This window comes from Palaemon carinicauda, chromosome 23 (assembly GCF_036898095.1).
Source record: "Palaemon carinicauda isolate YSFRI2023 chromosome 23, ASM3689809v2, whole genome shotgun sequence".
NCBI lineage: Eukaryota > Metazoa > Arthropoda > Malacostraca > Decapoda > Palaemonidae > Palaemon > Palaemon carinicauda.
In genome coordinates, this window is record NC_090747.1 from 77,178,687 (window position 1) to 77,202,126 (window position 23,440).

The 23,440-nt window shown below is 41.0% G+C and overlaps 1 protein-coding gene across 8 annotated transcripts in view; it reads right to left on the reverse strand.

Annotated features, from left to right (window-relative positions):
* LOC137617188 (uncharacterized) overlaps positions 1-23,440 on the reverse strand; it is a 125,638-nt gene that overhangs the window by 57,714 nt on the left and 44,484 nt on the right. The gene's annotated exons all lie outside the window — the stretch shown is intronic.

Below are 23,440 nucleotides of genomic sequence, written 5' to 3' on the forward strand. Positions count from 1 at the left end.
GAATGGCCAAGGGGCAACCTTCTCGAGGAAGAAAAAAAGGGAGTTATCTTTAGGATAAGAACACTGATGACGTCCACAGCATCCCTTTCCCAGCCACGACCAGAGATATTTTCTTGGTGAAGCAAGGGACAAGAAAATCCATATTTGCCCCAGAGCAGCTACAACTGGAGAAGTAGCACTTTTACAACACCAATCCCAATGGTGTTCTCAGGCAGTCACCCATCCAAGTACTGTCCAGACCCCACGTTACTTGTCTTCGCTGATAGAACGAGAAGCAGCGTTTTCAACATTGTATGGCCGTTCAAGCTAAGGGTTGGTCGAATATACTTCTTCGGAAGAGAATCCCGCTGAATTCAATCCCCTGGAACAGCAGAAAGAAAAAAGGGGGTGATAATCCCAAGAGGTTATGCCACCTGATGCTAGTAAAAAGGGCCGAGGAGATGATCCATGGAGTTGGCCAAAGAACCGCGAAAGAGATCCGACAAGTTCTCAAACTTATGGAGAGGGGGAAGCAAATAACACCTAGGGATTATGTTCACAAGATTCTTTCTGTCATCAGAGAGGAGGCAGAGGCGAGTGATCGGAAGACTTCCATTGCAGCAACCGTAGAACTGTGTTCTACCTGCCTAGTGGCAGCGTATAGGCGACGGCACATGTGCAACTGACGAAGCTCTTTCATTCAATAAAGATGTCGACTTGTAAGGTAACCACGTACCAAGTGACCAAAAGAAGAGACAGGGAGCAGAAGAGGCAACCTAATCTCTTAGACACATAGCACGTAAGCCCACTAGCAGTAGTACAGTGGTAATAATAGTGATCTTGGTCCGATGAAAAAGTTTGTAAGGGATGAACGTTTGAGAGCACTGACGAGAACTGGCGAGCCGATGGATGCTTCGGGAAACCGATAGCAATGTACTTGTATGAAACAACAAGTTCTCAGTGGCGAGTAAGGTATTATGCACCAAGGTTGACACTTGTGCTTCACCCTTCTAATCGAAGGCGAGTGCTGGATTAGGTTCCAGGAAGGAGAGAGTGCTACACTCCCTCAACTGCATGTCGTGGTAAGCAATACCAGAGTAGTGCCACTCACAAAAAATTGAAAGTTCTGTGTCGTCTAGATGAGGAGAATCACTTGGATACTCTTAAGCGATTGAGGAAGCCATAGCAGTAGAGCGCTCTGCATAAGACGAAGAGAGCAGAAGTGTCTTGCCAGAAAGAGCATTGTATGTGCGTGAAGTGAGGATCGCAGTCGAAGAGATCTGCAATCCTTTCCAGAGAAGATCTCCAACGAATGAAGTACGCGAGACCCACCCTTAGGGATAAGGCTTCCGAGATTCTCCTGGGGCTGCCGGTGATTCTACCCGCAAGTGGGGAGACCTGTCGGAGGTAGCTGGAACCCAGGAACCTAGAGGAGAGCTGAAGAGCGATTGCGTGCTGGCGAGCTGACAGGCAACAAGGTGACAGCAAACGCCAAAGAGCTGGTGAATGACGGGCAGCTGACAAACGATGCGCGGCTGGCAAATGACGCGCAGCTGGCAAACGGTGAGCTGCTGGCCAACTGTGAACAGCTGGCGAACTGCAAACAGCTAGCGAGTGACGAGTAGTCTGAGATTGACGTGAGACCCGCGAAAGATGAGCAGCTGACAAACCACGAACACCTAGTAGGTGACAAGCAGTCTGATGGTGACGAGTGACTGAGAAACTCCGCAAGGCTGGCGAACAACGAGTCAAAGGAGAGTCCAAATAAGCAGGCCAGTGTCGAGAACGCTTAGGCTGTCAGAGAGATTGTCAATGATCTTGCGATGGTGAGATATGAGGCGACGAACGACTCTGAAGGACAATCTTGGGGAGATGAGTGACGAGCAACAGACTATTGGCAAGACTTGGAAAGAGAATGTCTAGTGGGTGAGAGAGAAGATCGTTGGTCTCTAAAGGAACTGAAGTGCCCTCTCCCGATGGGTGGTGAAGGAGAACGTTTGGAACATCAAGGAGAACTACACTCTCTGGGAGCTTGTCGGCAGCGGCGAGCTTCCTCAAAAGAGGAGACCTCCTCCGGAAGGAGAGGCATCAGTGAAGACACATGATGGAATCTGGAAGGCCTCTGGAACGGGTTCTCTGGGGACGATCCCTCTCGTAGACGAGAGTAATGGCCACCCGTAGGAGAGACATTTCCTTGGAGGAGGAGAACATCTAGAAGAGGAGTAGTGACGACCCTTGAGATGATGAGGAATTCTATCGTCAACGGCATGCCAACAAGGAGAAGGAGAACCGAGTCAACGGCATGCCAACAAGGAGAAGGAGAACCAAGTCAACGTCAACGGCAAGGATCTTCAGCAGGGGAGGCATGCTCCTAAGGGCAGGAAAGCATCTCGAAGATTTCGAGAAAAGAGTCTCTAAGGAGGGTCTCATTCACGAACAAGAGATATGACCTCCCGCAGGAGAACTTGCCTCTACTTTATTTATCACCCGAAGGAAGAGCTGGCTCAGCAAGGGGGAGAGCATAGTCTTTGGCGACGAGTCTACCTGTACGGCTGCTGCGATGAGTTGTAGCTGTCAGCATTTCTCCGCGCAACCGGGAAGGTTGCTGAAAAGAAGCTGATGAAGGGAAGTTCTCCCTCGGAAGGGAGAGCAGCCCAACACCTGGTGGAGGTTAACTCTTTTTCAAGGGAAAGTTGTCCAATACCTGGAAACGGACCTCCAGGCAGCGCTATTTGCTTCCCGTCGACAAGCATTGTTCAAGTTAAAGGTTGGCATCAAGTGCTACCAGTTAAACTTGGCCACCTTTCTCTAGGTTAGGGTAGAAGACTCTTTAGCTATGGTAAGCAGCTCTTCTAGGTAAAGGCACTCCAAAATCAAACCAATGTGCTCTAGTCTTGGGTAGTGCCATAGCCTCAGTACCATAGTCTTCCACTGTCTTGAGCTAAAGTTCTCTTGCTTGAGGGTACACTCAGACACACTATTTTATCTTATTTCCCTTCATCTTGTTTTGTTTAAGTTTTTACAGTTTATGTGGGAGATGTTTTAATGTTACTGTTCTTAAAAGATTTTATTTTTTCTTGTTTCCAGTTGGAGCCCCTGGGCTTATAGCATCCTGCTTTTCCAACTAGGGTTGTAGCTTAGCAATTAATGATGATAATAATAATAATAATAATAATAATAATAATAATAATAATAATAATAATAACAACAACAACAATCACTGCCCTCTTTCCTATGCCTGAGCAAGAGGAACAAATGAGTATAAGCAGAGTGCTGCAGAGACTATCACTCTCAGAAGGAACCTAATCCTCAGGGAAAAGGTCGTAGTCAGTGTGCTGATCAGGAGCTGCCAAATACGCAGGAGAACACGGCGGTGACAAGGCAGAGACAGCAGGTTCCACAGGAACAACAACTCTGCTCTTCTACATCGGCTGACTTAACCGAATAAAGAAGTACGGCCTCGCTAGCACTAAGGAAACATAAAAAGAATAAAGGAAAAACTTCCTCAGAACAACCTAACCTGCAGATGGGAAAGGTGTCCCCCAAGAGAACAGAAACACACTAAAGACTGAACAGTCTCATCGCCGACTGCCATTGTCGGGCGAATGAGAGCGGCGTCATAAGTATAAAAAAAAAAAAAAAAAAAAAAAAAAAAAAAAAAAAAAAATATTACAATTAATTAATCAGCTGATGTAAATAAACATTATTTGAAATCAATTACTTGAGAAAAATATTCGGGAGAACATCCTAACCTGTGTAACGGGAAAGGTGTTCTCCAGCAGAGGATCTGCCGGCGTCATCAGCAAGGAAGAGCAAGATCGAAGTCAAGCTGTGGGTAGGCCGCAAGTAGCCTTCTTCCAAAGAACTTGCAGGGAGCGAGCAACATCAACATTTGAACTGAGAATGAGTATTCACACGAGGACGACTCCCCTGCAGCTGAGGCCAGGTCGCTGCACTTAGAGATGCAGGGTAGGCCACCAGCCTACAGGTTGTCCATTGTCACAGTGGGAAAAGATTGTGTGAGAAGGTTCTCGACCCTCAAGAACATGCCGTGCTACACTGTCACACAAACAGCAACATTCACAGTAATAAAAAGAAACCTTAAATATATATAAAAACATTACATGAATGATTCTATATATATAAATAGAAGTCTGTACAAGTAAAACAAGTTAAATGGCCGGTTAAGTTTTGGGCGAAGAGAGAATCTCTCACTGAGTCAAAAAGTAAAAGTGGTTACTCAGTCCAAGTGCGAGTGAGCAGGATAGCAAACTACCCTCGCCCCCCACTAACTAAGGGGTTGATGGTTAGCACTCGCTAAAAGTCTTATGGATCGTCTTTCACCTTCGTCGAAAGTAATCGATTGATTGATTTGAAGTTCTCTGGCATTCTGACATTGAAGGTCATTGACGCCGATATCGTTTATTATAACTAAAGATTAAATGAATATTCAATTAAAACCAGAGAAGTAAATATGTTATAAAACCTAAAAAGCAACAAAAAGACCTGCTTCTGAAATAAATTTCAAAATGCTACAAGCATTGTACAACACATCATGTCCAAGGATCTTGGCAAGGATGAACCTGCCATCTTCACCCCAAGCCTCAAACAGATATCTATTTCTTTTTGTGCTATAAGTGAGGCAGGCAGTCAACAAATGCCTCACTGTCAAGGGTATTAAACAGTCGTCGCAATATGGTTGGTATTGGCCAGCCAGCAGAAATTCATGTGTCATCCGAGTGAGACCAATGCGGAGACAAGAAAGAGAAGTCTCCCGTTTTCGGGGCATCCCATTATATCTCCAAGGGGCTATACATACATACATATGCCATGGCACTTCCCCCAATTTTGGGGGGTAGCCGACATCAACAAAGAAACAAAAACAAAAATGGGACCTCTACTCTCTACGTTCCTCCCAGCCAAGGGGCTATAATAATTGCAATTTCTCTCATCTTATTTTCGGTTAACCTATCCCAATGCTGTTGCCAATTGTAGTAAATAAAATTCTTAATTGCCGTTAAAAAATCATTACAAAGAATGGGATACCTTCTTGGTAGCAACTTAGCTGCAGCACTCTTTGCCAATGAATCTGTCTCTTCATTTCCGGACACACCTGTGTGTGCTGGAACCTAATAAAATCGAACTGTTATACCTTTTAGGCAAATAATTAAAATCCACTCTAAAATCTTTAAAACTAAAGGGTTACTAGAATTAAAACCTTCTAAAGTTTGAAGGACACTTCTTAAATTACTATAAATGGTAAAATTGCCCTCTTTTAATGCTATTTTCTCAATAACAGTTAGTATGCCATATAATTCAGCAGTAAATATGGAAGATATAGGAGGAAGTGCACCTCTACATTTTAAAGAACTACTATACGGTATACTCCAAATCCAACGCCAGCATCAGATTTGGAGCCATCGGTATACATAAAAGTTGAATTCCTATGTTCTTCAACATGTTCCATAAAAAGACCTAGCTTCTAATTCAGTCATGTTTTTTTAACACCAATAAAATATTTACAAAAAGATATCTCTGGTAATTTCCACGGAGGGGTTGATATTTTAAATGGAAGCACCTTAACTCTAATTATATCAAGACTGTTTAATAATTGCTTCACCCGAAAGCCATAAGGTTGAGGAGATTTTGGGTGCAACTCAAAGTATGTTGACTGCCTTAAAAGGCTTGCAATCTGAAAGGCTAAAGAGTTAGGGAGTCATTGTAACCTAAACCAATACAGAATAAGAGGACATTCGGTTATGGTCTAAAGGTAACTCTCCACCATCAACAAGGAGACTTGGGATAAGTGAGGTTCTAAACACTCCTGTAGACAATCTAATGCCAGCATGATGTATTGAATCTAATATCTTTAATCATCTTGGGGTGGCTTAAGAGTATAATTCACACCCATAACTAATTTTTGAAATAATTAAGGACATGTATAATTTTAAAATAGTTTTACGGTCTGCCCGCCATGATGTATGGGACAATACTTTTAAAAGATTCAAAGCCTCAAAAAATTTAGCTTTTAACACCTTTAAGTGTGGAACCCATGTCAACCTACAATCGAAAATTAGTCCCAAAAATTCAGCTTCCTCTACATATGGGATCCATTGACCTTTCATGTATATATCCGGGTCTAGATGTACTCCCCAGATACAACAGAAATGTACAATAGTAGTTTTGCTTGTTGAAAACTTAAACCCATTTATATCAGCCGACCGAATAATTTTGTCAATTACTAGTAGTAGTTTTCTCTCAACCATTGCCATTCTAGCTCCAGCAAATGATATGGAGATCATCCACAAATAGTATTGAGAGAACATCACAGGGAATGACCGAGGATATCCCATTAATTGCTAGTGCAAACAGGGTTACACTCAGCACACTACCCAGAGGAACTAGCTCTTCCTGACATTTACTTATCTGATAGTTTCCCCCAATCTCCCTTGAAAAAATCTGTGTGAAAGAAATGATTGGATAAACAGTGGTAGCTCTCCTCTTAATCCAAATTCATGAATGGTTTTAAGTATACCACATCTCCATGCAGTATCATATGCCTTTTCAAGGCAAAAAAAAAAAAAAAAAAAAAAAAAAAAAAAAAAAAAAAAAAAAAAAAAAAAAAAAAAAAAAAAAAAAGACTCATATGGGGCTATTTGGAAGCAAAGGCTTCACAAATAGAGGACTCAAGTCGTATCAATACATCAGTCGAGTGCATTTTTCTGAATCCACACTGAATAGGTGATAAAATTTCCTTCTTTTCAAGGTACCACATCAGTCTTACATTGACCATCTTCTCCAGATTTTACATAAATAAGATGTCAATGCAATTAGTCGATAGTTTGCTGCTAAAAACTGGTCCTTACCGGGTTTTAAAAAGGCTAAAATAATGGCTAGTTCCCAAACACTTGGATAACTATGATCATGCCACATTCTATTAATAATGCTTAAAATAAATAACTCTGTATCAAAATGTTTAATCGTTACAATTAGCAAGTGCGGAATCAAATTTACTTTCAGTAAAACGAGAATTATAAGACTCTTCCCTTCCTCTTCCAAAATTTAAAATTTTCTTATCTTCAATGCTCCTATACTGGTGACCAGGAGCTCCTTCACACTTGCATGATACATTTGAAAAATGATCAGCCAAGGCATTGCTAACATCATTTGCTCAGTCACATACTGACTGTTCACCTTCAACACTGGTGGTGGGTTTGGGGTAAATTTTGCGGCAATCTTTTTTATTTTCCTCTATACAGAAGATGGTGGTGTTCTTCTGTTGACTGAGGAAAGAAAAGATGCCCAAGATTGGCGCCTAGCTTCTTTTATGGCACGACGGAACTGTGCTCTATACTTTTTGTATGTTATCAAATTTTCCTCAGTACGGCGTCTACGTTTTCTGGAGGCTCTGTGCAAGACAGTTAATTCTGAAGACCACCACGGGGCTGGTTATCGTTTGAATAATCCTGTCATTTTGGGAATCGAATTGACTCCTGCTGTATGGAGAGTTCCATTTAGTAGTTCTATGGCATCATCAAACAAAATTTAACTCGGTCCGTCTTGTCAAGATTCCATTGTAGAGATCTTTGTAAAGGTGGACTATTATTGGTGTTTATAATAATTGGTGCATGATCACACGTATGCCCATTATATAATGTCCTCCAATCAAAACCGAGAAGGCAGATAAAGCTTGCAATTGAAAGGTCAATGCATGACAAGGTACCTGTCTGAACATGGAAGTGTGTGGGCTCTCCTGTATTAAGGAGTCCGACATCCTCTTTTTCCACAATTGATGATATAATATTGCCCCTGTTGTTTATTAAAACATTACCCCACAAAGGATGTCTACCATTCAAATCTCCAAGTAAAAGAAAAGGTTGAGTGAGCTGTTGAATCACCTCTACTTAATTATCATACAATATGTTATCATTTGGAGGCAAGTACAGAGAGCAGATTGTATATTTTCTCTCTATATCAATCCGTATAACCACTGCCAGCAGAGGTGTACGAATAGATAAAGGTATTTGGGGAACATCTCGACGAATGTATACGAGGCTTCCGCCATGGCCCCCTACTCGGTGATCATATGGTGTCTTATAGATAACATATTCACGAGGACAAGGAGTATTAACATCAAGCTTGCTCTCTTGTAAACATACAATTATGGGGGAATGCTCATGAATTAAGAGCTTAAGTTCTTCATATTTGGCCCTTAAACCCTGATAATTCCATTGCAAAATGGAGGAGAAAACAATGTATTATTTTCTGGAAAATATCTTGGATGAGGTCTTCCCATTGACAGTTTTTGATTTAACAATATTTTCTGCAGGCTTCTTAAGTGTGGGTCTTGAAAAGTTAGGTTTTATATTAGCCTTTTCAGTGTTCCTTTTACCTAATTCTTGTGGGGGATGGTGGACCTCAAATTGAATTTTTTATTGATTCAAGAAGTTTTTCTGTTGATCTGAAATATCAACAGGCAGAACATCATATATATTTGATGTTCTAACTTTGGTGTTTTTAATGGACGGGGGTGAGAGAGATGGAGGTCTCTCTCTTTTCCTATTGACAGGTACAGTAGTGATTTATCCGGTTTTGGTGTTTTCCCCACCACAGGTGTACCCGATAACTCGGGTTTATGTGAAACTTCCATCAAATCAGGCAAAGATATAGCCTGAGAGAGGTTAGTATTATCCTTTGAAGTGGGGGACAAAGGTTTAATAGAGGTGAGCAAAGCCTTAGGTGATATTCTTGCCCTATCCTGCGAAATTTTATCATAAGAAGGGGGATTTCTTTTCTGGGGAATACAGGCAGTAATAGGTGGGTTGGATGTCTCCTACCTCAATTTCCTCCTGATTTCAATACCTTTGCATAACTTAGTGACTTACTCAATAGTCTCTTGACATGCCCCACACTTGAATGAATGAATGATTTAAAGTTTTCAGGCATCCTGACATCTAAGGTCATTGACGCCGGTAACATTTAATTTATGTATACAAAAATAAAAAATGAAATAAAATAAAAAATTAAAGAGTATTCAATTGAAATCATAAAAATTGAATGTCATAAAAGTTAAATATTTTTCAGAAGACCTGCTTCTGAAAGAAATCTAAAAATGCCACTTGCATGGTAGGACACATCATTTCCAAGAATCTTGGCAAGGATGAACCTGCCACCCTCACCTCGAGCCTCAAACAAATATCTATTCCGCAAGTTGTTATAATTGGGGCATTCGGTCAACAAATGCCTTACTGTTAGAGGTACTAAACAGTTGTCACAATACGGTTGGTGTTGGCCCTTCAGCAGAAACTCATGTGTCAACCGAGTGTGACCAATACGGAGACGACAAAGAGACGACGTCTCCCATTTTCGGGGCATCATATTATACCTCCAAGGAGATATGTCATTTGTTACTTCCCTCATTTTATTGCCATCTTGACTATCCCTTTGCGTTTGCTATTTATTGCAAACCAATTTCTTGATGTCAGGTAAGAAATCATTACAGGGAATGGGATACCTTCTTGGCAGCAACTCGGATGCAGCCTCCTTAGCCAGTGAATCTGCCTTCTCATTTCCGGACACACCTACATGTGCTGGAACCCAACAAAATTAAACTGTTATACCTCTCCGTCCAATAAGGAAAAGCCATTCTAAAATCTTTAAAACTAGAGGGTTATTAGAATTAAAAACTTCCATAGCTTGAAGGACACTCCTTGCATCACTAAAAATTGTAAAATTACCCTCCTTCTCCAACACTATTTTCTCAATAGCCATTAGTATGCCATACAGTTCGGCAGTAAATATGGAAGCGGTCAGAGGAAGTGCACCTCTACAATTAAAACCATTACTATGTACTCCAAATCCAACGCCAGCATCAGATTTGGAGCCATCAGTATAGATAAAAGTTGATCCTCTATGTTCTTTAACATGTTCATTAAAAAGAGACCTGGCTTCTAGGTCTGACATATTCTTCTTATCTCCAATAAAATATTTACAAAAAGATATCTCTGGTAACTTCCATGGAGGCGTTGATGATACCTTGAATGGAAGTACCTTATTTCTAATTATATCCAGACTATTTAATGATCGTTTCACCCGAAAGCCATAAGGTTGAGGAGATTTTGGGTGCAACTCAAAGTATGATGCGTGTCTTACAAGGCTTGCAGTCTGAAAGGCTAGAGAGTTAGGGAGTCTGCAATCTAAACCAATACCGAAGAATGGAAGACATTCGGTAAAGGTCTAGAGGTAACTCTCCAGCATCAACAAGGAGACTTGGGATAGGCGAGGTTTTAAAAGCTCCAGTAGACAATCTAATACCTGCATGATGTATCGAGTCTAATATTTTTAACCGGCTTGGGGTGGCTGAAGAATATACCTCACAACCATAACTAATTTTGGAAAAAATCAAGGCCTTGTATAATTTTAAAATAGTATTGCGGTCTGCCCCCCATGATGTATGGGACAATACTTTTAAAATATTCAGAGCTTCAACACATTTAGCTTTTAGCGCTTTTAGGTGAGAAACCCATGTAAGTCTACAGTCAAATATCAAACCTAAAAATTTGGTTTCCGATACACATGGGATCCGTTGACCTTTAATGTATATATCCGGGTCTGGATGCGCTCCCCGGATACGACAGAAATGTACAATAGTAGTTTTACTTGTCGAGAACTTAAATCCATTCATATCGGCCCACTGGATAATTTTGTCAATTGAGAGCTGTAGTTTTCTCTCAACCGTTGCCATTCTGGCTCCAGCAAATGATATGGAGAGATCATCCACAAATAATGTTGAGAGAACATCCTGGGGAATAATGTTGAGAGAACATCCTGGGGAATTGCTGAGGATATCCCATTAATTGCTAGTGCAAAAAGGGTTACACTCAGCACACTACCCTGAGGAACTCCTTCTTCCTGGCACTTACTCTCTGATAGAGCTTCCCCAACTCTCACTTGAAAAACTCTATGTGAAAGAAATGCCTGAATAAATAGTGGCAGCTCTCCTCTCAATCCGATTTCATGAATGGTTTTAAGTATACCATATCTCCATGTGGTATCATATGCCTTTTCAAGGTCAAAAAATACTGTAACATAGTGCTGTTTGGAAGCAAAGGCTTCACAATAGAAGACTCAAGTCGTATCAACACATCAGTCGTTGAGTGCATTTTTCGGAATCCACATTGAATCGGTGATAAAATACCTTCCTTTTCAAGGTACCATATCAGCCTTGCATTGACCATCTTCTCCATGATTTTACATAAACAAGATGTCAATGCAATAGGACGATAGTTTGCTGCTAAAAACTTGTCTTTACCGGGTTTTAAAAAGGCTAAAATAATGGCTAGTTCCCAAACACTTGGGTAACTATGATCATGCCATATTCTATTAATAATGCTTAAAATAAATATCTTTGTATTAAAATGTACATGTTTAATCATTGCATATGGAATTCCATCAGGTCCAGGGGCTGTATCATTGCAATGAGTAAGTGCGGAATCAAATTCTCTTTCAGTGAAAGGAGAATTATAAGACTCTTCCCTTCTTGTTGCAAAATTTAAAATTTTCTTTTCTTCAACGCTCCTATACTGGTGACCAGGGGCTCCTACACACTTGCTGGATACATTTCAAAAATGACTAGCCAGGGCATTGCTAACATCATTTGCTTCAGTTACATACTGACCATTCACCTTCAACACTGGTGGTGGGTTGGGGGTGAATTTGCCAGCTATCTTTTTTACTTTCCTCCACACAGCAGATGGTGGTGTTCTACTGTTAATGGAGGAAACAAAAGACATCCATGACTGGCGCCTTGCTTCTTTCATGGCACGACGGAACTGTGCTCTACATTTCTTGTACATAATTAAATTCTCATCAGTTCGGAGTCTACGCAATCGTGTTAGAGATCTTCTTGTGGCTCTGTGGAGAGCAGTTAGTTATGAAGACCACCACGGGACTGGTCGTCGTTTGAATAACCCTGTTGTTTTGGGAATTGAATTGACTCCTGCTGTATGGAGAGTTCCATTCAGTAAGTCTATGGCATCATCGATATTTTCAACCTGTTCAGCATCCCCCTCAATTTCGCTTAGCTCACAAAATTTTTCCCAGTCCGCCTTGTCAAGATTCCATCGTGGCGATCTCTGTAAAGGTGGACCATTGTTGGTGTTTATAATGATTGGTGCATGATCACTAGTATGCCAATCATCTAATGTCCTCCAATCAAAATCAAGAAGGCAGTTAGAGCTTGCAATTGAAAGGTCAATGCATGACAAGGTACCTGTCTGAACATGGAAGTGTGTGGGCTCTCCTGTATTAAGGAGTCCCACATCCTCATTCTCCACAATTGATGAGATAATATTGCCCCTTGTGTTGGCCAAAACATCACCCCATAAAGGATGTCTACCATTCATATCTCCCAGTAAGAGAAAAGGTTGAGGGAGTTGTTGAATGACTTCTGCTAAATCATCATATAAAATATTATCATTTGGGGGTAAGTACAGAGAGCATATTGTATATTTTCTCCCTATATCAATTTGTACAACAACTGCCTGCAGGGTTGTACGTATAGACATAGGTATTTGGGGAACATCTCGACGAATGTACATGAGACTTCCGCCATGGCTCCCTGCTTGTTGATTATATGGTGTTCTATAGCTAACATACTCTCGAGGACTAGGAGTGTTAGAATCAAGCATACTTTCCTGTAGACATACAATTATGGGGGAATGCTCATGAACTAGGAGTTTAAGTTCTTCATATTTCGCCCTCAAACCCTGACAGTTCCATTGCAAAATGGAGGAGAAAACTATGGATTATTTCTGGAAGACATCTTGGATGAGGTCTTCCCATTAGCAGTTTTTAATTTAACATTATTACCAGTAGGTTTCTTCAGAGGTGGTCTTGTTATGTTGGGTTTTACATTTGTTTTTCTTTGTATTCTTTTTATCTATTTGGTGAGATGGATGGTGGACCTCAACTTGAATTTCTGATTTATTCAGTTCATCTTCTGGTTCATTAGAAACATCAACAGACAAAACATCAAATTTATTTGATGTCATAACCTTAACGTTTCTAATGGAGGGTGGAGAGAGAGATGGAGGTCTCTCTTTTACGATTAATAGATGGTGGGATTCGAGGTTTTTGCACCTTTCCCACAACAGGTGCATCAGGTAAGTTAGTCTTAAGTGGAACCTCCATCAGATCAGGCAAGGACATGGCCTGAGAGAGGTTTGTATTATTTTTTGTAATAGCGGCTGAAGGCTGTACAGCAATGGGCAATGACCTAGTGTTAATACACCGTGGTAAAGCCTCAGGAGGTAATATGGTTACCTCGTTATTTGACATTTTGTCAGATAGTATACTTTTTTTGAGCTATTGGCAGCGCTAGGTTGGTTTGATTTTAATGCCTTAGCATATGTATTTGATTTATTTAATAGTCTTTTGGCATGGGTCACACTTATATGTTCTAAGTTTGATTTGTTGAGGGCAGCTTCCTCCAACTTATATAGCTCGCAGCTCTTGTCTGTGGATTTGTGATTTGAGCTGCAATTTAAACATCTGGCTCCAAGTGCACACTCTCCATGGTAAGATTTGGAGCAAATACCACACATCTTCTCATTTTTGCAAACTTTGGACGGGTGCCCAAATTTAAAACAATTAAAGCATTGCAATGGCTTCTGCTTGAAGGGTCTTACTTTAATCCTTTCGTTCTCGATAATAATATGAAAAGGTACATCAGCATCCTGGAACGTAAGGATTATCATTGATGTACCTGGGACTTTATGAACTTTCCATACATTTAATGGACACATGGCCAGTATCTCCTCCTCTGTAAAATCATATAGATCTCTGTTAAAAACTACGCCCCTTCTGTAGCTAAAATTTAGGTGGGGTTTGACATCTAACTTAATGTCATCATTACTTATTTTCATATTGGACAATATTACCGACTATGTACTGGATTTGGCATGGATAAGGAAACTATTTTTTCCGAAACGAGATATATCGCCTGGTGCAATAGTTCCTACTTTTTTTCTGAATCAATTTGCATATTTTAAAAATTCCCTGTAACCCCCTTTGATTCAGCTATAAGCCACATCAGTGGTTTTGGATTTCTCTGGGAGGGCATAACCAAATCTGCGTCTTTTTCCAACCAATCGGCAGGCCTATACACATCCAAATCTTTTGGTACCTTATCGCAGAGAGCAGCCGCGACATTCAAGTTATTAATTTTAATATTATTCAAGTTACTTATTGCACTAAATGCTTCGTCATAACTACTATAAGATATCCATGAATCCCAAGTTTCAGCTTCAAGTTTCATCCTTATTTCTTTTATGCATCCATAGCATTCAAATGCTTTACATAGATCATCATAATTTGTCTCTATTGAAATTTGTGTAACATGGAGGATTCGAAGTTTCCTCGTGTTACCCAAATTACTTGATTTAGAAATATCAGTAGAATGGTCCTTTCCCGTTCCAAGGTCATCAACAGAGCTTTCCCTTATCACATTAGCAGAGGTCGTCAACAGTGCCGGGGGAGAGTCAGCGTATCTAGGGGATGGGGGTTCGTTCCTTATAGAATCCATTAGATGAAAGAGAGAGAAAAGGTTAAGTTTGATGTACCTGCTCGAGAATGTTAGGCCATCACACGTCGGAAAGGAAATTTGCACTCTCCACTATCGGCACAATGAGAGTATACTTCCCAGATGGTCCACTCCATACCCTACCCGAAGGATAGCATCAAAACAGATATAGAGGCACAGGTGTAAGCTGAACCCGCCTGTTAGGACTGAGACCAAGAAATTATGGAATCATCCTCCCCGTATCTATAATGACGGGCTTCCGGCCAAAAGCCGAGAGTCCTACCCCAAGCATTGGATCTCCCTGGATTCCGAAGACCCAACACTTGAGAATAGTTCCGCCAAAAAGGTCCAAACCATCTTCGGGATGGCTGAAATCATCCAATACTCTCACATATAGCTTTAAATGCAAACACCTCCCAACCGTGATACCTCCTCCCACTCATCAAAGCAGGCAGCAATAAAGGATGTATGAACATCCCCGCCGGGGCTACAATGGATGTAAAAACATCCAAGCCATAGGAGAAAAAAAAAATTAATTAATTAATAAATATATGTACATAATATATACACACATATAGAGGGAAAATTTTCTCACAGAGTTTGGAAAGCAAGACTAAAGAAAGTTTATGAAATTAGGATAAGGTCGAAGTAATATTGAGAAAAAGAAAAAGGTGAAAGAGAGAAATTTAGATTCGAACTGGGGGAGCAATTTCCCCAAGTTCGAGAGCTCTCTTGCCCGTCACCAAGTTTCAGCACGGGAATGAAATGCCGTGCTGAAGCTCAATGACTTCATCAATTCTCTCATTAAGAGGGCCCCACACTTAAGTTCGGTACTGGATTTATTGAGAGCAGCCTCTTCTAACTTATATTGCTAGCAGCTCTTATCAGTAGATTTATGATTCAAATTGCAGTTTATACAATTGGCCTCTAGTATACATTCTCCATGGTAAACATTGGAGCAAGTACTACTCATTTTATCATTCTTGCAAACTTTAGATGGATGTCCATATCCAAAGCAATTAAAACATTGCAGCGGCTTCTGCTTAAAAGTTCAAACTTTGATCCGTTCATTTTCTATGTAAATGTGGAAAGGCACATGAGCATCCTGGAAAGTCAGGATAATCATTGACGTTCCAGGGACTTCATGCACTTTCCACAAAGTTAAAGGACACATGGCCAATATCTCCTCTTCTGTGAACTCATATAAGTCTCTATCAAAAACTACTCCCCTTCCATAACTGAAGTTTATATGGGGTTTCACATCCAGCTTTATGTCATCATTCTCTGTATTTACATTGCAAAGTATAACATTGTTTTCTGATTTGGTAATTATGAGGAAACTGTTCTTTCCAAACTGAGATATATCTTCTGGTGCGATGGTACCTACTTTCTTTTAAAATTTGCTTACCTTAAAATAATTTCCTGTACTCCCTTTTGACTGAGCAATAAGCCACTTTGGTGGTTTTGGCTTTCTCTGGGAGGATACAACTAGCCCACCTCTATACCTTTATCAATTCAATCTGCAGGTTCGTATATATATAGATCCTTAGGTATCCCATTCCAAAGAGCACCCTTGATGTTCAAATTATTGATTTTAATATTTATAACATTACTGATTGCATTGAATGCTTCATCATGATTATCAAATGATACAGTATCCATGTATCCCATTTGTCAACTTCAAGGCTCATTCTAATTTCTTTAATATTACCATAACATTGAAATATTTTATACAAGACATTATAACTTGTTTCTATTAGAATTTGGGTGACATGAAGGATTTGCAGTTCCCTATGTTACCCAAATTACACCGTTTTTGAGCATCCATAGAATGGTCCTTTAGCGTTTCCAAGTCATCAACAGAGGGGTTGGTTTTTATAGAGAAAGCAAGCCGGGTTATCCACCTCTTATCGGAGGACATCAGTTCTTCTATCACATGTAGCCCAACGCGAGAAGAGGCTTCAGCGGGGACCAGTCCTCTATTAGAGAGGGGGTGGCTCTATTTATGTGGGCGTACACTGGTCAGTGGGGGTAGTTAGCCCCTCCCACTGACGACTCCAATGCCTGGCGTCACTCATTACCCGCAATTATAAATGACTTAAAACCGGATCACTGGAGCCCGACTTTTAACAGATTAGTCTGCACCCAATGGGGTCTGCCAGAGGGTGATGGCGTCTAAATTTGTGCAGGTTGAAATGGTATGTCATCCATCCCACCGTACCAAATCCAGAGAAGCAGTCAAAACCAAAGTCATACAAGCCAAAGTCATCAAAAAGTTCATGCCCAAGAGGATGAGATGGGAGAATAAAAGAAGTAATCAAAAGAAAGGAGAGAAAGTGCTGACTAATTTAGTTGGATCAACAATTGGGCACCAAGGTCCAGTGGGAAAGCAGTTTCCACCATTCATTAGAGCCCAGCTGCTAATCCCTAAGCCCCTCATCCTCGTCACGGCTTCAGCATCTGGGGAGTCGTCTAAAGTTATATCCCCTATAAATAGCTTGGTTTGTATTAGTGATGGAACAAAGCCATTTGAAGGGTAAGGTCCTTATCTGTGGCTAGCCTCAACAATTTATAGTGTAGCCTCTTCAGGAACGTAAAACTTTGACAACGTTCCAAGAGGATGACCTCACTTCAAAGGGTCAGATCCAGTCAAAGCTTCATATGATTGATTGATTTGAAGTTTTCTGGCATCCTGACATCTAAGGTCATTGAGGCCGATACCATTTACTATAAATAAATAAAATATTCAATTAAAAACATAAAAGCGAAGATGTCCTTATAAAAGTTAAATGGCTTTCAGAAGACCTGCCTCTGAAATAAATCTAAAAATACCGCAAGCATAGTACAACAAATGTCCAAGAATCTTGGCAAGGATGAACCTGCCATCCTCATCTTGAGGCTCAAAGATATCTCTAAATTTCTTTCATTACTATAAATGGGACATTCCATCAACAAATGCTTCACTGTCAAGGGTACCAAACAGTCATTGCAATATGGCTGGTGTTGCACAGTTAGCAAGAATTCACGTGTCAACCAACTGTGACTAATACAGAGACAATAAAGAGTGTCTCCCACTTTCGGGGCGTTACGTTACACTTCCAAGCAGATATAACACTCGTTATTTCCCTCATCTTATTTTCAACTAAACTATCCCAATGCTGTTGCCAATTATTATATATCAAATTCTTAATGCTGGATAAACCATGATCACAGAGAATGGGATACCTTCTTGGTAGCAACGCAGCTGCAGCATTCTTTGCAAGTAAATCTGCCTTCTCGTTTCCAGACACACCTGTGTGTGCTGGAACCCATCAAAATTGAACTGTTATACTTTTCAGTCCAATAATAAAAAGCCATTCTAAAATCTTTGAAACTATATTCCCTGTTGAAGTACGATGACTTCAACAAGGCATTCTCTCAAAAAGAGGGGCTTCATATGAACATAAAAATTTCTTCCGAAGGAAAAATATCTACTCCTATTAGTCTAATGACTTGTCTTAAGGGGACCGTCCGCTATTTCATGCATTATTTTCTAATTATTCAAAATACACAATTTCTATATATGTTTTAGACATATAATACATTTGCCATATAAAAATTTCAAGTTATTTGATTAAAAACTTTTTGTTTAGCAAAAATCATGATTTAAAAAAAAAAATTAAGTAAATTTTTCTCAACTAATATGACACCAATTGTATTAAAAATCATACCATCAAAACTTCTTTACAAATTGAATAGTTCTGTGCGACAAATATTTTATTTTCCTTTTTTGTATGAATTTTTTCTTAATTTTCTTCGTCTAGATGTAAAATAATCATGAAAAAAAGAAAAACGACAATCTAAATTCTGTTACACAAAAGTGTGGGATTTTTATTCCTCTTTTAAATGATATTTTTCTCTCTAAAACTGAACAATAAAGAAGTGTGAATTAGTATGTTTTTGAGTTATGAGCTTCCAAAGATTTGTTATAAATTTTTGCTCTTTTCTTAAAAAATGATGATGATATTATGATAACCTTACTTTGTAATTTTATTGTTTATTCCTACATGAAGGCTCCATAAAAGAGGTATTTAACACCTAAGTTTACTAATACACTTGGCGTAAGGGTGTCATGAGTTGCCAGCAGCCTCTCGTTGCCAGTTTTAGTTAGAATGTTCCAGCTTTGTACTCTATTTCAAGTTTTCCTCTCTTTCTGGTTCTTTTTTGTTGCTCTCTGCTTACAAAAATTTCTATGAACTTACTTAACATTGGCCTTGCTATAAAATTCACAAGGACATTGTGAAAACACAACGTACATACAAATCAAGTAAACAGACACATGCATTATAACTTCTATACGTCTTTTGAAACTCTGGCTGTTATTCTTGTAAATGGTAGTTTGCTTTCGCCTACCCTTTACCAATGCCTTCCATCTCTGCCAGACGTACGAGATTTCGAAACAAGTGAAAAAATCGCTATATATAAGCAAAAATAAACACACAGACTAATTTGTCATACTCAGTCATGCAGACGACGCAGTAAGGATGACGTCATTTAAAGACCGCTATATCTTCATTATTTGTAAAAATGATTGGCTGAAACTTCTGGAGAGCATGTACGATATGTTTCTGCATACATAGAAACAATAAAACGATTTTCGATTTTCTAAAGTTGTTATGTCAAAACACCATAGCGGACGGTCCCCTTAAGGCTGAGCAATAGCCTTACATTGCTGAAATGAAGCAGTGTTTCTTCTAGTGGGGTTTAAGCTGAAAGTCGGCGACTAATGGTATAGAGGCCCCATGAGAATAGACACCCCTTCCACAACAACAACCACAGAAAATGGCCTACTTGATGTGATAGACAGCTGTTATGGATCTACAGAGGTATAAAGAAATTTTTTGCGCAGTCTCTTGCGAGAAGCCTTTCTCTGAGAGGAGATGCTGGATAGCCTTCAAGCATGAAGCCAAAGGGATGCCTCTGCACTCTGGAAGATCTGGGAATGTGGTTGGTAAAACAGATTGGGAAGAGGAAGCAATTCCCTTAGTCTCTCTATAAGCAGGTGTAGAAGATTAGGGTACCATTCTACCTGTAGACACTTCAGGGCCACAAGAATCATGCCGAGATTGGTCGTTGTTCAAACCCAGTTTAAGACTACTTATCACAGGCAGAATGGCGGAAAAGCATGAACGTCGAGGCCATCCCACAGGTACTATAACACATCCTCAAACACTGCCACTGGGTCTAGAACTGGAGAGCTTGTGATTTCGGGAGGTTGGAAATAGGTTCTCTGTCAGAGTACCCCACAAAGTCAGGATTTCAGTAGCTATCCGAGGACATAAAGATCATTCGGAGCCAACCACACGCGTCCTGCTCACCTTGTTCACCACAAAGTTCCTTTTGCTTGAAATGAAGCGGGCTGTCAGCGAAATACGAGTCGAGTTCCACCCACTTGAGTCTCTACTGCATGATGGCATAGTTGCAGCAACACGGTACCTTCTTGTTTTCTTACTTAGGTCACAATGGTGGTGTTGCTTCTCCTCAACACCAATGAGTGAACTGTTAGAAGGCAAAAATGCTTGAGAACTAGAAAGGCTGCTCCCTGCTCTAGGATATTTATATGTTCTTGGTGTTCTTGCTTGGACCAGAAGCCTGATACCATATGTTAACGAAGGTGAGCTCCCCAACATTCATTGGATGCATCCGTGAATAACAGGAACTCTGGAGGAGACGTTAAGGGTAAGCAACTCTTTAGGAGGTTCGACTCTTCTAACCAGAATTGAAGGTCCCAATACAGACTCTTCCCCTAATGGTACCATGAGAGAGGATGGTCTACATGTTGGGATCAACACCCTTTTGACTCACATTGAAGATTCTGAAGGTAAAGACGACTGACGTATGCTAAGCTCTATCAGGATGTCAGGTACCCTAGTAATTTCTCCCTCTTATGTGCTGGCAGATGAAACTGTCAAAGGAAGGGGAGAGCTACCTTTCGTAGATAGGACATCTTGTCCTCTTGTGGATAAATTTTCCTAAGGACTATGTCTACATCCATTCCTAGATAAGTCTCCACTAGCGCACAAGTACAGACTTCTTACAAAAGAAGCCTCTCTCAGTGATAGGGAAAGGTGTCCTCAGAGTCTGCCAGAATCAGTCAGTCGACCAGGTAATGAAAGACAAATGCAATTAGTATGTGCCCTTGCCAAAACCAGAGTGAAGACACTTGTGAACACTTGAGGAGCTGTTAAAAGGCCGAAGATGTATCCCGAAATGGAGTACTCTGCTGGCTACTAATACTTGTAAGTACTTTCTGGTGGATCAATGGATTGGGATCTGGAAGTAAGCATCTTTCAGATCCTAAGGACTGATCGCCTGTCTGACCATGGCTACAATCTCCATCTTGAAAGGAGTTTGTGGCACAAACTCTTTCCTGGCTAAGAGGTCAACGACTGGTCTCCAGCATCCAAAATCCTTCTCTAGAAGAAATAGTTGACTGGTCTTTCGATGATCACTGGTGAAAAGATGACGATATCACCAGTGATGGAATCAGAGGAGAGGGAGAGCTGAGAAAAGGGAGGAGGTATCCAGATTGAATAACCTCTAAGGTCCATCTTTCTGCTCAGTGATGCCACCACCTCCTCTAAATGGCATGCAGGCCACCACCCCCTGGTGATGTAGTGGAAGGAATGCCCCGCCTACCCCCAACAGAGTTATTGTTCTCAACCTTTTCCCCTGCCTTTACTACCGTCTTGGTTCTTAGAGGCAGAAAAGGGCTGTTTGGAGCCTCTTTGAAGATAAAGACACGAGGTAGGGTGCCACCCTTCCGAGCTATTCTACGGGGCTGTGATGGCCGTTAAGTCACTTTAGCCTGACCTGAGGTGGAGGCTCGTGGTAATCAAAACGACAGCTCTATGTAAGTGTCCTGGCTATCCTTTCTCCATTTTTCTATTGCAGCTTCTACCTCTACTAGTGGAAAATGGCCAGGGACCTTAACGGAGGAGTTACACAGATTAAATCTTTCTCGGCTGCCTATCTGCTTATGAAACTTCGAAGTCAAGGCGTCTAGATGATTATCCCAATGATTGGCTACCTGGTCATCAGGAACTTGACCACCCTTTCTCCTATCAAAACAATGTCTTTAAGGGCTTGCTTCTTGTCAGGGTCAGACAAGTCATTTGTGTCACCTAACTGTTTAACAATTCCTGACCAGTGGTCAAAACAAAAGGACACTTCCATAGTTACCATGGCCATGGCTTCCAAGCCCGACGCTTCTTCCACTGAGAAGGAGATAGACGATGCGGCAGCTAGTCTGTCGAAACACCTTGTGTCAAGGTACATACCGCTGGATCCAGAGGGAGCGCATTCCAAGTGTGGTAATACTACTTTTGCTTCACAAAGGATGCAGGAATCAAGTGGGAGGATCTTCCTGCCTTCAAGAAGTCTTTCTCTGGAAACTTGGGCACTCGCCCTGTTTACAGTAACACTTCAATGGCCCAGATGGACCAAAGAAGCTCCAGACAAGGTCTAAAGCTACCCGGTGATTGACAGAGGTGGTCAATAATTGCCTTCCAGCCCTTAGAGGAGACAATAGAGCTTCTCAGAAACTGTTAACCCTCCAAATACACAGAAGGACTTTGAGCAGGTTGAGTCAGAGTCAAATCACCCCCTTGGTATCTGGAGGTTTTGGTCCAGCTGCTCCTGGAAGAAGCGTATCTAGAGTATGAGGCATACTGGGGTGAGGTGCTTCTGGTCGAGGCTAATCTGGTTGTTGCCTCTGGTTGAGGCGTGCAATGGCGAAGCTCGTCTGGTTGTTGCTTCTGGCTGAGGCGTGATTGGATGAGGATCCCCTGGAAGAAGCTCGTCTAGTAAAGGGCAAGTCGTCCTTGGAGGATCCCGCTAATGGTGGATAAGAGTAGTTTTCGCCTGTGGGAGGCTTGCCTAAGATCCCCCTCCGAAAATAAGGAATCTACCAGAAGTTGTGCTACAACCCTTCAAGCACACTCAAAGATACAGAGTACTCTGCAGGAGGAAACCTCCTGCGAGGGTAAGGGCCAGGTACTTAGTTAGTCCTCAGGGTGGCAGAAGGGGGTTTCCCTCAAGAAAGACACCTGGGAGACAGGTCTCTCTTTGACGACTCCAAAGGTGGATGGGGGACAACTTCCCTATAGACCCAAAAGTCCTGACATTCTTGAAACAAGAGCAGTTGGTATCTAGACGAAAGAGCATGCTGTAGCTTCTCCTCTAAAGGGGAACCATGGATACTCAATGGGGGCCACAGCAAACATGAAACATCACATTTCACAAAAGAGGGAGGCTCCCTCTGAGGAGGAGGCACCATCATTTCACTAGGGGAAACGGAAGGACCCTATTGATCCTTGGCTTGCTCTAAGGTTAATGGGTCACCACTCTTGTTCGATTGGTGCCCAGAGAACAAATGAGTAAAGTTGACAGAGTATTGGGGGTGGAAAAAGGAAGTGGTACTCTAGCACTTCTGCATCTCTGCAGACATTACAAAGTTAAAAGCAGTCAAACTTGCAGTTGCAAACATGCCAGAAGGAGAAAATATTGTGTTAGAAAAGCCTCCAATATCCCAGTAAGAGAAAGTTCATCCTCACTAACAGCTGATATCTAAGGGATTTGTCAGTGCGTCAGTGGGGGGTGGCTGTTGCCTCACTGCTACCAGTACCTGTCAGTTGTTGACACCTTTTTATAAATTATAACTGCTGTATTCCTAGCTTTGCTGTTATTGATCTCCTATGTAAAGGATGATGGCTTGTATTTTGTGAAGGAACAAAAGTTTAAATGAAACCAATATTATCATTATAGTTAAAGACCAAATTAAGTATTTGGAAAATAGTGAAAAAATACCCCATCTAAGAGTACTCTTTCTCTCCCTTTTCC